The sequence below is a fragment of the Dromaius novaehollandiae genome, chromosome 23 (genome assembly GCF_036370855.1).
Source record: "Dromaius novaehollandiae isolate bDroNov1 chromosome 23, bDroNov1.hap1, whole genome shotgun sequence".
Classification (NCBI taxonomy): domain Eukaryota; kingdom Metazoa; phylum Chordata; class Aves; order Casuariiformes; family Dromaiidae; genus Dromaius; species Dromaius novaehollandiae.
Genome location: NC_088120.1, coordinates 11,735,709 through 11,748,579, shown reverse-complemented (window position 1 = coordinate 11,748,579; position 12,871 = coordinate 11,735,709). Strand labels below are relative to the sequence as shown.

General features: G+C 61.6%; 1 long non-coding RNA gene across 2 annotated transcripts; it reads right to left on the bottom strand.

Annotated features, from left to right (window-relative positions):
* Window positions 1-4,782: 4,782 nt before the first annotated feature.
* On the bottom strand, window positions 4,783-6,292 carry LOC135330711 (uncharacterized). 2 transcript variants are annotated; one of them, XR_010392755.1, is made up of 4 exons: window positions 6,177-6,292; window positions 5,598-5,764; window positions 5,242-5,446; window positions 4,783-4,831 (listed from the first exon to the last, which is right to left on the bottom strand). It is a non-coding gene; the product is annotated as an uncharacterized LOC135330711 (long non-coding RNA). The 2 variants fall into 2 exon arrangements; XR_010392754.1 differs by having other exon boundaries at window positions 5,242-5,405.
* Window positions 6,293-12,871: the final 6,579 nt, after the last annotated feature.

Genomic DNA, 12,871 nt, shown 5'->3' with positions numbered 1-12,871 from the left:
AGCGCAGCGCGAGGGGCGGGGGAGCGCGAGGGGCGGGGGAGCGCGAGGGGCGGGGGAGCGCGAGGGGCGGGGGAGCGCGAGGGGCGGGGGAGCGCGAGGGGCGGGGGAGCGCGAGGGGCGGGGGAGCGCGAGGGGCGGGGGAGCGGAGCGCGAGGCAGCCCAGACCCGCAATGGCCCCACCCTCGCGTGGTCGCAGCGCCGCGCTGCAGCCGGCCGGCTCCCGCGGGCGAACCGCAGCCCGCCGCGCCACCCCGGCGCTCAGGCCGAGCAGCGAGCGCCCCGAGGCTGCTCTGCCCGCGCCCGAGAGAGCGGCGGGGATCAGCGAGCAGGCGCTGGGGCTGCCCCGGGGAGAGAGCGCCGCGGAGCAGCTCCGAGACGGCACTGCCCGTCCCCGCGCCCCCAGGAAGCACCGAGAAGGAAAAGCCCTCTCGGGAAAAGCGCTCCCGGTCCGTGAGCACCGGGCAGGGGGCACGAGCGCGGCCCCTTCGCTTACCCGTCCCCGAGAGAGCGCAGAGTAGCGGCGAACGCGGCGACCGGCAGCGCGCACGTGTGCGCCGGCTGCCCGCAACGGTCTTCGTACGCAGCGGTGGCCGCCGGCGGCTGCAGTGCTGCCTTGTCGACACGCGAGGGCAGCCGTGAGCGCGCCGGAACGCAATGCGCATGCGCGCCCCCCCTCCCGCGTGCAGTGCCGCCTTTCAGACACGCGAGGGCAGCAAGGAGCAGGGCGCAGCGCTTTCCTGCCCCCCTTGCAAAATACACGCTAGACAAAAGTGGCTTGGGCTCCTCCCGAACGCTTACCTGGCTTCATTACTACAGCTATTAGGAACCGAAGTGCATAGCCTTCTAGAAAAGGGAACGACCGTCTTTTAAAAACTTCCCTTGACTCCCCAGAATTGTCACTGCTTTGCATCAGCAGCCAGCTTCTTCCAACCCAGCCGCAAGAAACATTTTGCCTGCCAGGCAGAACTTTCTGCTCCCCGGGGGGGTCCAAAGGAAACCCGTCATTCGCTACTGTCTGTCAAAACGTACCGGAAGCCCTCAAATACAGGACAAGACGCCTTCTCTAAGGAAGCTGACTACTAGCTCTGCTTCACGGCAGCTTTTCCCCAGTATCAGGGTCCACTCAATAAACAAAATAGTACGAGAAATATTTTAATCCGCTCCAAGTGCTTTCGTATAAGAGAACAACATCAAAATGAGGTATTACTGCATTTAGCCTCCACTACACGTGCTACCCCAGCGCCACGGACTTGCTTTAAAGCATCAGTGACGTACGCGGTCTGGCAGTAATATTCACAGAATGAATACGCACTCGATCGAGTACGGGTGTTCATGAAAAGCTTTGCCAGTGCATCGCTAGGTAACAAACCTAGACAAGCAGCTATTTGCCCTGATCCTTCGGCTTGCATTTCTTCTGCCGGATGTAGTCAAACGTACCTGAACGCAGTGGCCTTGCGAGGCAGTGACACGGTGTCCGTGGGGTGGCTGTTCCAGGGTCTCTCGGGCTGTTCCAGGGTCCTCGGACAGCAACGGTGCTGGTCGACTTTCCCTTGTGCTGCACAGCAGGACAGCTCCGCACCGTGCCCTCCCAGCACCGCCGCTCCTCCCAGCGGCTGCCTAACCGGCCCCAATCCTGAGCAAAGCTACGACCCCCAGGAGCCCGCAGCACCCCTCCTACTCTCCCCGCCCTCCCCATTTCCAAGAGGGACAGCCCCAGCCCCCGGGGACAACCCTGCCTGGTCACGCTGCTGTCCGAAAAGCGGATTCGTTGCCCGCTGTGCACTAAGCCAATAATGACACGCTCAGGAGAGACATTTGCTTATTTATTTCAGAGTTGTGCAAGCCTGGCTGCTCGGTGTTTTCCCCACAAATCAAGCGCAACTTCCCCCCCCCCCCCCCCGGGCTTTCCAAGTAGCTTTTACACAACTTGCAAGGTTTGCAACTTTCCCTCTTACACCGGTTGGTTAGTGATTTACATACAATTCTAATATTGCTTACACACCATTTTAAAACTACGCATGCTCAGGGGAGGGGTCTTCACCCGGGCGCGGGTCTTTCTGACCTATGGGCGTGATTTTCTTGTATTATAATGAGGACAGTTCAGTTCGGGGATACCTCGAATTCCTTTGCTAAATTGGCAACGTCTACATAGAAAACAAAACATTTTGATTTACTGTTTCTTTAAGGCTTTAGCACTTCTAGCATGGCCTTGATTAAAGAATTATTTCCTCCCAGGACAGAGAGACAGAGAGACAGAGAGACAGAGAGAGATTCTCCTCATCTGCCTAGTTGAAACAGCAGGAACACTCCTTCTGAGCTTCCAAGGTTGTCTTGCAACACCATCGGAGATGGAAAACGCTTCCTGCCCTGTACCGGGGAAAGACAGGGACATTCCACTGTCCCCCGTGACCTGTGGGGACTCAGGCATGAGTGACACACGTCCAGTAAGGAACAGACCCAGCGGGCCACTGCTGCAGGGCTGAGAAGGCACCGGCCCCTGGCACTACAGCTCCTGGCCTGCCACGTGGCCGGCTGCTGGGAACCCCGCTGGCAGGGACCTGCCGCCCCCCCCGGGGCCACCTCGAGAGGCGCAGCATGGTCACCCAGTAGCCCCCACTGTAGTGAGAAGACTACACCTCCCAGCATACCGTGCACGCGAAAATGGCGTCCCGGAAGCCCAGTGCCGGAAGACTACCGCTCCCGGCATGCCGCGCACAGAACAAATATGGCCGCCCGCAAGCCCAGTGCCGGAAGACTACTGCTCCCGGCATGCCGCGCCGAAAGCTACGGCTCCCCGCATTCCCGCACCCCAACTCCCGCCCCCCACCCGCAGCGCTGGGGCACCTTTGACCCTCTGCACATTCCGTTCCTTTCCGTCCCGCCCCCCTTCCCCTTCCCCCCTGTCCCCCCGGAAACCGCCGCAGAGCCCCGAGCGCGGCCCCGCCAGCCCCACCACCGGCCCGGGGCTCCCCCGACACCCCCGCGACCGGCCCCGCCTCAGCTCCGACACTGCCCCCGCCCCTCCCGGGGCCTCCCCCTGCGATCCCTCCTCCCCTCGCTCCCCGACACGCTCCCGAGCTGACACAGGAGACCCCCCCCCCGCCCCGCGCTCCTCCGACCGCGCAGTAAACCGCACCACAGCCCCGGCGCACCCCCTTGCTCCCCCCGCCTCCGGGGCCCCGGGACGCTCCCAGCCGCCGGGACCCCCGGCGCATGCGGGACCCGCAGCCTGCAGCGCGCCTCCCCCGGCCCCGCTCACCTCCTCCGCGGGGCAGCTGCCGGGCCGGTCCCGGCAGGCCATGCTCCACGGCAGCTCCGCTGCCCAGGTCCTGCCCCAGCGCCAGCTCCCCCCACCTGCGGCCCCAGACCCCAAATGTGGGCCTGCCCTTGCCATCAGCCCCACCTGGGGCCTGTCCTGCCACCCAGCTCCCCCTGGCACTCATCCCAGCCCCAGGGCCCACAGCTATGGTCCTGAAGGAACTGGGCAGGGGGCCTGGCCATCAGCCCCTTCAGGGACAGCTGGGGCTGCCAGGGCAGCAGAGGCACCCCCACTCCTGACAGCAGCTTGCTGAGAGCTGAAGGGAGAGCCCTGCCTGGGGTGTAGAGTGCGGAAAGGGGAGTATGCGGAGCACAAGAGAACAAATCGAGAGCTCTGGGTGCAACACGAGTCAAAAAAAAAAAAAAAAAAAAAAAAAACGATAGAGCAAACAGAGTGACTCTGGGGGCACCAAAAGGAGGGCCCTGGGGCACACCCAGAAGCACCCAGAAAACTCCGGGACAGGAGAAAAAGCTAAACAGAGACCTCTGCGGCGTGCCGCAAAACACACACGGGGCCCCGGGGCGCACCGAAAGGCACGCAGAGGGCTCGGGGGCAACCCAGAATGTGAACTGAGGGGTCCTGAGGGCATCAGAGGGCAAGTGCAGGGCTCTGGGGCAGACCAAAATACAGAGGAAGGGCCTTGGCGCACACCAGAGGGCTCACGAGGCACGCTGCAGGGCTCAACACGGCTGACAGGATGGCGCCTGCAGGCCGCCCCACGCACACGAGCGACACTGCGGAGTGCCAAAAGCAAATCCGGGAGCGGTTCGGGGACCTCACGCAGCCCTGGAGGGGCTCTGGCTGCCCTCGCGATGAGGGGAAACACCCCCAAGAGCCCCGAGGGTCCAGGCAAGGCAAGGGAAATTCCCTGCAGCTCTGGGAACAGCACCGGGCTCCCTGGCAAGCGCAGGCACTCCGAAGTACACGGGACTCGGGGACCAGCTCCCAGCCCCGGACACAACGCGTAACCTCCTCCCCCGGGCATCGTCTTCAGGCAAACCGCCCTGGAGCTCGGCACCAGCGTGCCTCCCCTTACCTGCGATACCCAAAGAGTCACCGCCGCACCAGCGTCTGTCTGTCTGTCCGTCCGTCCGTCTGTCCGTCCGGGAAGGGTCAGCTCCTGCCCCTGCCCTCGACGTGGCAGGTGTCCGAGTAGCCGACAGCCTCCCCCCAATGCTTTTTCCTTCGGGGCTAGGATTCAGCTCGGAGAGCTGAGAGGAAAATGCCTGATCCCGCCTGCCTGCACTTCTGCCCTAGCCCAGGCCAGAGCCCCTCAGGTTACTCAGTCCTCAGCGCTGCCTCGGGGAGGCCGAAATAACTACTAACGGTCATCAGCGATACTTACCTTAGTTACCCGTGCCAGAACGCCTCCTCCTGCAGCAGTTCCTGGTGATATCGAGGGGCCGCTGCATTCTGGCTTCCTTGTTTCATCCCGTCCCTTCAGTATTAACCACAAGAAAACGCTTGTCCGTCTCTTCTCTTCGTCAGCATTTGCTGTCCTTGGTTCCATCTCTGTAAGGAAGCGATACACTCGCGTTTTACTTCCAGTGAAACACTTAGGTTTACGCATGATCTTTTTCTCTTTACCCTGTTTTCTTTTTTCCCCTTTTTTTTCTTTTTTTTCTTCTTCTTTTCCTTAAGGGAAAGGTCTTAATACGGCACTTTGCGCCATACGTCACAGGGTAAACAGTCTGGAAACGTTACACACAGCAATTAGGGCTAGGTTATTAGGCAGGCGGGCACGTCGCCTCATACTTACCTGCGCCATCACCCACGAAACCTTATTCTTATTCCGCTTCAGTGTTATTGTTACTGTTCTCAAACCCTCGTATGCATGCGCTTAACCGACAATTCTCTCGGTCTTTAACTACATGGAGGGACGACAGCCCTCGATTTGCCTGTCTCCCTTTCAAACCTATTACCTTTTTGAGACAGCTCCTAGCTTCCTCTTACGCTCGGACGCTGGCCTCACAGGCGACGACCAAAACGAACAACTGGATCGCTAGGTCTAGCCGCCTCTCTTCAAGATGTGCCCTTTCGGTGCGTACCTTTCTTGGTCTCTTCAACTTCAGCCGTGGCAATTAATCTAAAAAAGTAAGGATGACATCTATTCCTTTCCGTAGCTGCCTGTACGATAACAAAACAAAAGAGAAACAGCCAAAGCAAAGCTAAGGCAGATACAGGCAACAGCAGCCACAGGGTAGGAACGGCTTACTCAGTCCTCAGCGCTGCCTCGGGGAGGCCGAAATGACTGCTAATGGTCATCAGCGATACTTACCTTAGTTACCCGTGCCAGAACGCCTCCTCCTGCAGCAGTTCCTGGTGATATCGAGGGGCCGCTGCATTCTGGCTTCCTTGTTTCATCCCGTCCCTTCGGTATTAACCACAAGAAAACGCTTGTCCGTCTCTTCTCTTCGTCAGCATTTGCTGTCCTTGGTTCCATCTCTGTAAGGAAGCGATACACTCGCGTTTTACTTCCAGTGAAACACTTAGGTTTACGCATGATCTTTTTCTCTTTACCCTGTTTTCTTTTTTCCCCTTTTTTTTCTTTTTTTTTCTTCTTCTTTTCCTTAAGGGAAAGGTCTTAATACGGCACTTTGCGCCATACGTCACAGGGTAAACAGTCTGGAAACGTTACACACAGCAATTAGGGCTAGGTTATTAGGCAGGCGGGCACGTCGCCTAATACCTACCTAACGCCATCTTCCACGAAACCTTATTTTTATTCTGCTTCAGTATTACTGTTACTGTTCTCAAACCCTCGTAGACGCGCACTTAACGGACAACTCTCTCAGTCTTTAACTATGTGGAAGAACGATAGCCCTCGATTTGCCTGTCTCCCTTTCAAACCTATTACCTTTTCGACACAGCTCCTAGCTTCCTCTTACGCTCGGACGCTGGCCTCACAGGCGATGACCAAAATGAACCACCGGATCCCCAGGTCTTGCTGCTTCTCTTCGAGATGTCCCCCTTTGGTGGGCTGCCCTGCCAAACAAACCAAAAAGACTGCCGAGGCCGCGAGGGTACCAGATTTTCAGACCGCTTCTCCGAGGCTTTCGGGGTGACCGACGTCACCGCTTCGCTTCACGTTACTCACAGCTACCTTCGTCTATTACTTCGGGCTAAACCTGTTTCTATTTGCAGAGGGGCTTGTTGCTTGTTTAAACTTGACATATAGTCCACAACCTGCTCTGCATGCTCCCTAGTCCCTTCTGCTTTCGCAACACTTGTGGTAATTCAAGGCGGTAATTAAGAGTCCCCATTGTCCCATAGGCTGGAGCGAGACATTGCTGCTGCTCTGAGGAGGTGCCTAAAAGCCACGCTGTTTTCGCTAGCATCACTGGGGCTTCCCAGAGCCCATCGGTGTTCTCTTGAGCTTTTCCCGAGCCTTTTAGGTTTTTTAGGCTATTCCTTAGCCCGCCATTTTAGGGCAATGTTCTCCTTAAGCACTGCGCACAGCACGATTATCCCAGATCAGCCACATCGTGCACATACAGAGGCTTCTCAGAGGCGGCTCAGAAGAAAAGAGAGAAAAATCTCTTTGTCATCTGCGCATCCACCCGTCAACACTCTTCACCAGGAAGTGCTCTAAGTTCCTGTTTCTCTAAAGCGGGACCGAGTCGAGGCGGAGACGCAGATCGCACCCCATCTTTGTTAGAACGCCTCACTGCTGCGGGGACTGGGTCTGGCAGCAGTCTGAGGAATGTTTGGGGCCTTGGACAGAGTGCAGGCGAAGGTCTGGAGTCAGTGACAACATTGCGGCAGGGCTCGGAGGCGTTTTGGGGCCTGTGGGGGCGTTGGGGCTGGATTTGTGGGTGGTTTAATGGCTTTGGAGGGGCTGGTTGCAGGAAGGGTGGGACTCTGTGGGGCCCTCAGGGCAGGGGTGCCATCCCAGATGCGTAGGGAGTGCATAGGGGTGCCCTACGTGGCTCTCAGCTCGGCGGGAGGAGCCACCGGTCTCCCACCCCACCAGACAGGGGAGCGGGGCGGGGGGGGGGGGCAGAGGAGGTGGAGGGATCTATGAGCTCGCAGAGAACGCCAGAGGAGGCAGCAGGGAACTCACCAAGGGCCCCGCATCCCAGAAGAGCTGCGAAGGACCCCGTGTCTCAGACGAGGCTGCCGTGCCGCTGCTGGAGACATCCAGATCCCCGCGCAGACACCCCCCCCACACACACTCCTCCAGGCTGCGTCCGCAGGGGCGAGCGCACGCCCCGGCCCGCGCTGGGGAGGAACCGGGGCCCTGCAAGCGACACACGGAAAAGAGAGAGTCAGAGCCGCGCTCCGGCAGACCCGGCGCCGCGCAGGCGCGGCGCGGCGCGGCGCGGCGCGGCGCCGGGCCCGACTCCCTCCCCCCCGCCCCGCCGCCTCCACACAGCGACGGCCCCGGCTGGCAGGACACAGCCCGACACCCGCGGGCACCCGAAGGCACATGCTCGACTCCAGCCCGCCTCTGCCCTCGCCCGCCGCCGTCCAGCGAAAACACCCACCCTGCTCGCCGCCATCTTGCCCGCCGCCGCACCGCGCGTGCGCCGGCCGCCCAGGGCTCGCGTCGCCGCACCGCGCCTGCGCCGCCCAGGACCGCGCGGGAGGGGCGGGGCGGGGGAGCGGAGCGCGAGGGTCGGGGGAGCGCGAGGGGCGGGGGAGCGCAGCGCGAGGGGCGGGGGAGCGCAGCGCGAGGGGCGGGGGAGCGGAGCGCGAGGGGCGGGGGAGCGGAGCGCGAGGGGCGGGGGAGCGCGAGGGGCGGGGGAGCGCAGCGCGAGGGGCGGGGGAGCGCAGCGCGAGGGGCGGGGGAGCGCAGCGCGAGGGGCGGGGGAGCGCGAGGGGCGGGGGAGCGCGAGGGGCGGGGGAGCGCGAGGGGCGGGGGAGCGCGAGGGGCGGGGGAGCGCGAGGGGCGGGGGGAGCGGAGCGCGAGGCAGGCCAGACCCGCAATGGCCCCACCCTCGCGTGGTCGCAGCGCCGCGCTGCAGCCGGCCGGCTCCCGCGGGCGAACCGCAGCCCGCCGCGCCACCCCGGCGCTCAGGCCGAGCAGCGAGCGCCCCGAGGCTGCTCTGCCCGCGCCCGAGAGAGCGGCGGGGATCAGCGAGCAGGCGCTGGGGCTGCCCCGGGGAGAGAGCGCCGCGGAGCAGCTCCGAGACGGCACTGCCCGTCCCCGCGCCCCCAGGAAGCACCGAGAAGGAAAAGCCCTCTCGGGAAAAGCGCTCCCGGTCCGTGAGCACCGGGCAGGGGGCACGAGCGCGGCCCCTTCGCTTACCCGTCCCCGAGAGAGCGCAGAGTAGCGGCGAACGCGGCGACCGGCAGCGCGCACGTGTGCGCCGGCTGCCCGCAACGGTCTTCGTACGCAGCGGTGGCCGCCGGCGGCTGCAGTGCTGCCTTGTCGACACGCGAGGGCAGCAGTGAGCGCGCCGGAACGCAATGCGCATGCGCGCCCCCCCTCCCGCGTGCAGTGCCGCCTTTCAGACACGCGAGGGCAGCAAGGAGCAGGGCGCAGCGCTTTCCTGCCCCCCTTGCAAAATACACGCTAGACAAAAGTGGCTTGGGCTCCTCCCGAACGCTTACCTGGCTTCATTACTACAGCTATTAGGAACCGAAGTGCATAGCCTTCTAGAAAAGGGAACGACCGTCTTTTAAAAACTTCCCTTGACTCCCCAGAATTGTCACTGCTTTGCATCAGCAGCCAGCTTCTTCCAACCCAGCCGCAAGAAACATTTTGCCTGCCAGGCAGAACTTTCTGCTCCCCGGGGGGGTCCAAAGGAAACCCGTCATTCGCTACTGTCTGTCAAAACGTACCGGAAGCCCTCAAATACAGGACAAGACGCCTTCTCTAAGGAAGCTGACTACTAGCTCTGCTTCACGGCAGCTTTTCCCCAGTATCAGGGTCCACTCAATAAACAAAATAGTACGAGAAATATTTTAATCCGCTCCAAGTGCTTTCGTATAAGAGAACAACATCAAAATGAGGTATTACTGCATTTAGCCTCCACTACACGTGCTACCCCAGCGCCACGGACTTGCTTTAAAGCATCAGTGACGTACGCGGTCTGGCAGTAATATTCACAGAATGAATACGCACTCGATCGAGTACGGGTGTTCATGAAAAGCTTTGCCAGTGCATCGCTAGGTAACAAACCTAGACAAGCAGCTATTTGCCCTGATCCTTCGGCTTGCATTTCTTCTGCCGGATGTAGTCAAACGTACCTGAACGCAGTGGCCTTGCGAGGCAGTGACACGGTGTCCGTGGGGTGGCTGTTCCAGGGTCTCTCGGGCTGTTCCAGGGTCCTCGGACAGCAACGGTGCTGGTCGACTTTCCCTTGTGCTGCACAGCAGGACAGCTCCGCACCGTGCCCTCCCAGCACCGCCGCTCCTCCCAGCGGCTGCCTAACCGGCCCCAATCCTGAGCAAAGCTACGACCCCCAGGAGCCCGCAGCACCCCTCCTACTCTCCCCGCCCTCCCCATTTCCAAGAGGGACAGCCCCAGCCCCCGGGGACAACCCTGCCTGGTCACGCTGCTGTCCGAAAAGCGGATTCGTTGCCTGCTGTGCACTAAGCCAATAATGACACGCTCAGGAGAGACATTTGCTTATTTATTTCAGAGTTGTGCAAGCCTGGCTGCTCGGTGTTTTCCCCACAAATCAAGCGCAACTTCCCCCCCCCCCCCCCCGGGCTTTCCAAGTAGCTTTTACACAACTTGCAAGGTTTGCAACTTTCCCTCTTACACCGGTTGGTTAGTGATTTACATACAATTCTAATATTGCTTACACACCATTTTAAAACTACGCATGCTCAGGGGAGGGGTCTTCACCCGGGCGCGGGTCTTTCTGACCTATGGGCGTGATTTTCTTGTATTATAATGAGGACAGTTCAGTTCGGGGATACCTCGAATTCCTTTGCTAAATTGGCAACGTCTACATAGAAAACAAAACATTTTGATTTACTGTTTCTTTAAGGCTTTAGCACTTCTAGCATGGCCTTGATTAAAGAATTATTTCCTCCCAGGACAGAGAGACAGAGAGACAGAGAGACAGAGAGAGATTCTCCTCATCTGCCTAGTTGAAACAGCAGGAACACTCCTTCTGAGCTTCCAAGGTTGTCTTGCAACACCATCGGAGATGGAAAACGCTTCCTGCCCTGTACCGGGGAAAGACAGGGACATTCCACTGTCCCCCGTGACCTGTGGGGACTCAGGCATGAGTGACACACGTCCAGTAAGGAACAGACCCAGCGGGCCACTGCTGCAGGGCTGAGAAGGCACCGGCCCCTGGCACTACAGCTCCTGGCCTGCCACGTGGCCGGCTGCTGGGAACCCCGCTGGCAGGGACCTGCCGCCCCCCCCGGGGCCACCTCGAGAGGCGCAGCATGGTCACCCAGTAGCCCCCACTGTAGTGAGAAGACTACACCTCCCAGCATACCGTGCACGCGAAAATGGCGTCCCGGAAGCCCAGTGCCGGAAGACTACCGCTCCCGGCATGCCGCGCACAGAACAAATATGGCCGCCCGCAAGCCCAGTGCCGGAAGACTACTGCTCCCGGCATGCCGCGCCGAAAGCTACGGCTCCCCGCATTCCCGCACCCCAACTCCCGCCCCCCACCCGCAGCGCTGGGGCACCTTTGACCCTCTGCACATTCCGTTCCTTTCCGTCCCGCCCCCCTTCCCCTTCCCCCCTGTCCCCCCGGAAACCGCCGCAGAGCCCCGAGCGCGGCCCCGCCAGCCCCACCACCGGCCCGGGGCTCCCCCGACACCCCCGCGACCGGCCCCGCCTCAGCTCCGACACTGCCCCCGCCCCTCCACGACCCTCCCGGGGCCTCCCCCTGCGATCCCTCCTCCCCCCGCTCCCCGACACGCTCCCGAGCTGACACAGGAGACCCCCCCCCCGCCCCGCGCTCCTCCGACCGCGCAGTAAACCGCACCACAGCCCCGGCGCACCCCCTTGCTCCCCCCGCCTCCGGGGCCCCGGGACGCTCCCAGCCGCCGGGACCCCCGGCGCATGCGGGACCCGCAGCCTGCAGCGCGCCTCCCCCGGCCCCGCTCACCTCCTCCGCGGGGCAGCTGCCGGGCCGGTCCCGGCAGGCCGTGCTCCACGGCAGCTCCGCTGCCCAGGTCCTGCCCCAGCGCCAGCTCCCCCCACCTGCGGCCCCAGACCCCAAATGTGGGCCTGCCCTTGCCATCAGCCCCACCTGGGGCCTGTCCTGCCACCCAGCTCCCCCTGGCACTCATCCCAGCCCCAGGGCCCACAGCTATGGTCCTGAAGGAACTGGGCAGGGGGCCTGGCCATCAGCCCCTTCAGGGACAGCTGGGGCTGCCAGGGCAGCAGAGGCACCCCCACTCCTGACAGCAGCTTGCTGAGAGCTGAAGGGAGAGCCCTGCCTGGGGTGTAGAGTGCGGAAAGGGGAGTATGCGGAGCACAAGAGAACAAATCGAGAGCTCTGGGTGCAACACGAGTCAAAAAAAAAAAAAAAAAAAAAAAAAAAACGATAGAGCAAACAGAGTGACTCTGGGGGCACCAAAAGGAGGGCCCTGGGGCACACCCAGAAGCACCCAGAAAACTCCGGGACAGGAGAAAAAGCTAAACAGAGACCTCTGCGGCGTGCCGCAAAACACACACGGGGCCCCGGGGCGCACCGAAAGGCACGCAGAGGGCTCGGGGGCAACCCAGAATGTGAACTGAGGGGTCCTGAGGGCATCAGAGGGCAAGTGCAGGGCTCTGGGGCAGACCAAAATACAGAGGAAGGGCCTTGGCGCACACCAGAGGGCTCACGAGGCACGCTGCAGGGCTCAACACGGCTGACAGGATGGCGCCTGCAGGCCGCCCCACGCACACGAGCGACACTGCGGAGTGCCAAAAGCAAATCCGGGAGCGGTTCGGGGACCTCACGCAGCCCTGGAGGGGCTCTGGCTGCCCTCGCGATGAGGGGAAACACCCCCAAGAGCCCCGAGGGTCCAGGCAAGGCAAGGGAAATTCCCTGCAGCTCTGGGAACAGCACCGGGCTCCCTGGCAAGCGCAGGCACTCCGAAGTACACGGGACTCGGGGACCAGCTCCCAGCCCCGGACACAACGCGTAACCTCCTCCCCCGGGCATCGTCTTCAGGCAAACCGCCCTGGAGCTCGGCACCAGCGTGCCTCCCCTTACCTGCGATACCCAAAGAGTCACCGCCGCACCAGCGTCTGTCTGTCTGTCCGTCCGTCTGTCTGTCCGTCCGGGAAGGGTCAGCTCCTGCCCCTGCCCTCGACGTGGCAGGTGTCCGAGTAGCCGACAGCCTCCCCCCAATGCTTTTTCCTTCGGGGCTAGGATTCAGCTCGGAGAGCTGAGAGGAAAATGCCTGATCCCGCCTGCCTGCACTTCTGCCCTAGCCCAGGCCAGAGCCCCTCAGGTTACTCAGTCCTCAGCGCTGCCTCGGGGAGGCCGAAATAACTACTAACGGTCATCAGCGATACTTACCTTAGTTACCCGTGCCAGAACGCCTCCTCCTGCAGCAGTTCCTGGTGATATCGAGGGGCCGCTGCATTCTGGCTTCCTTGTTTCATCCCGTCCCTTCAGTATTAACCACAAGAAAACG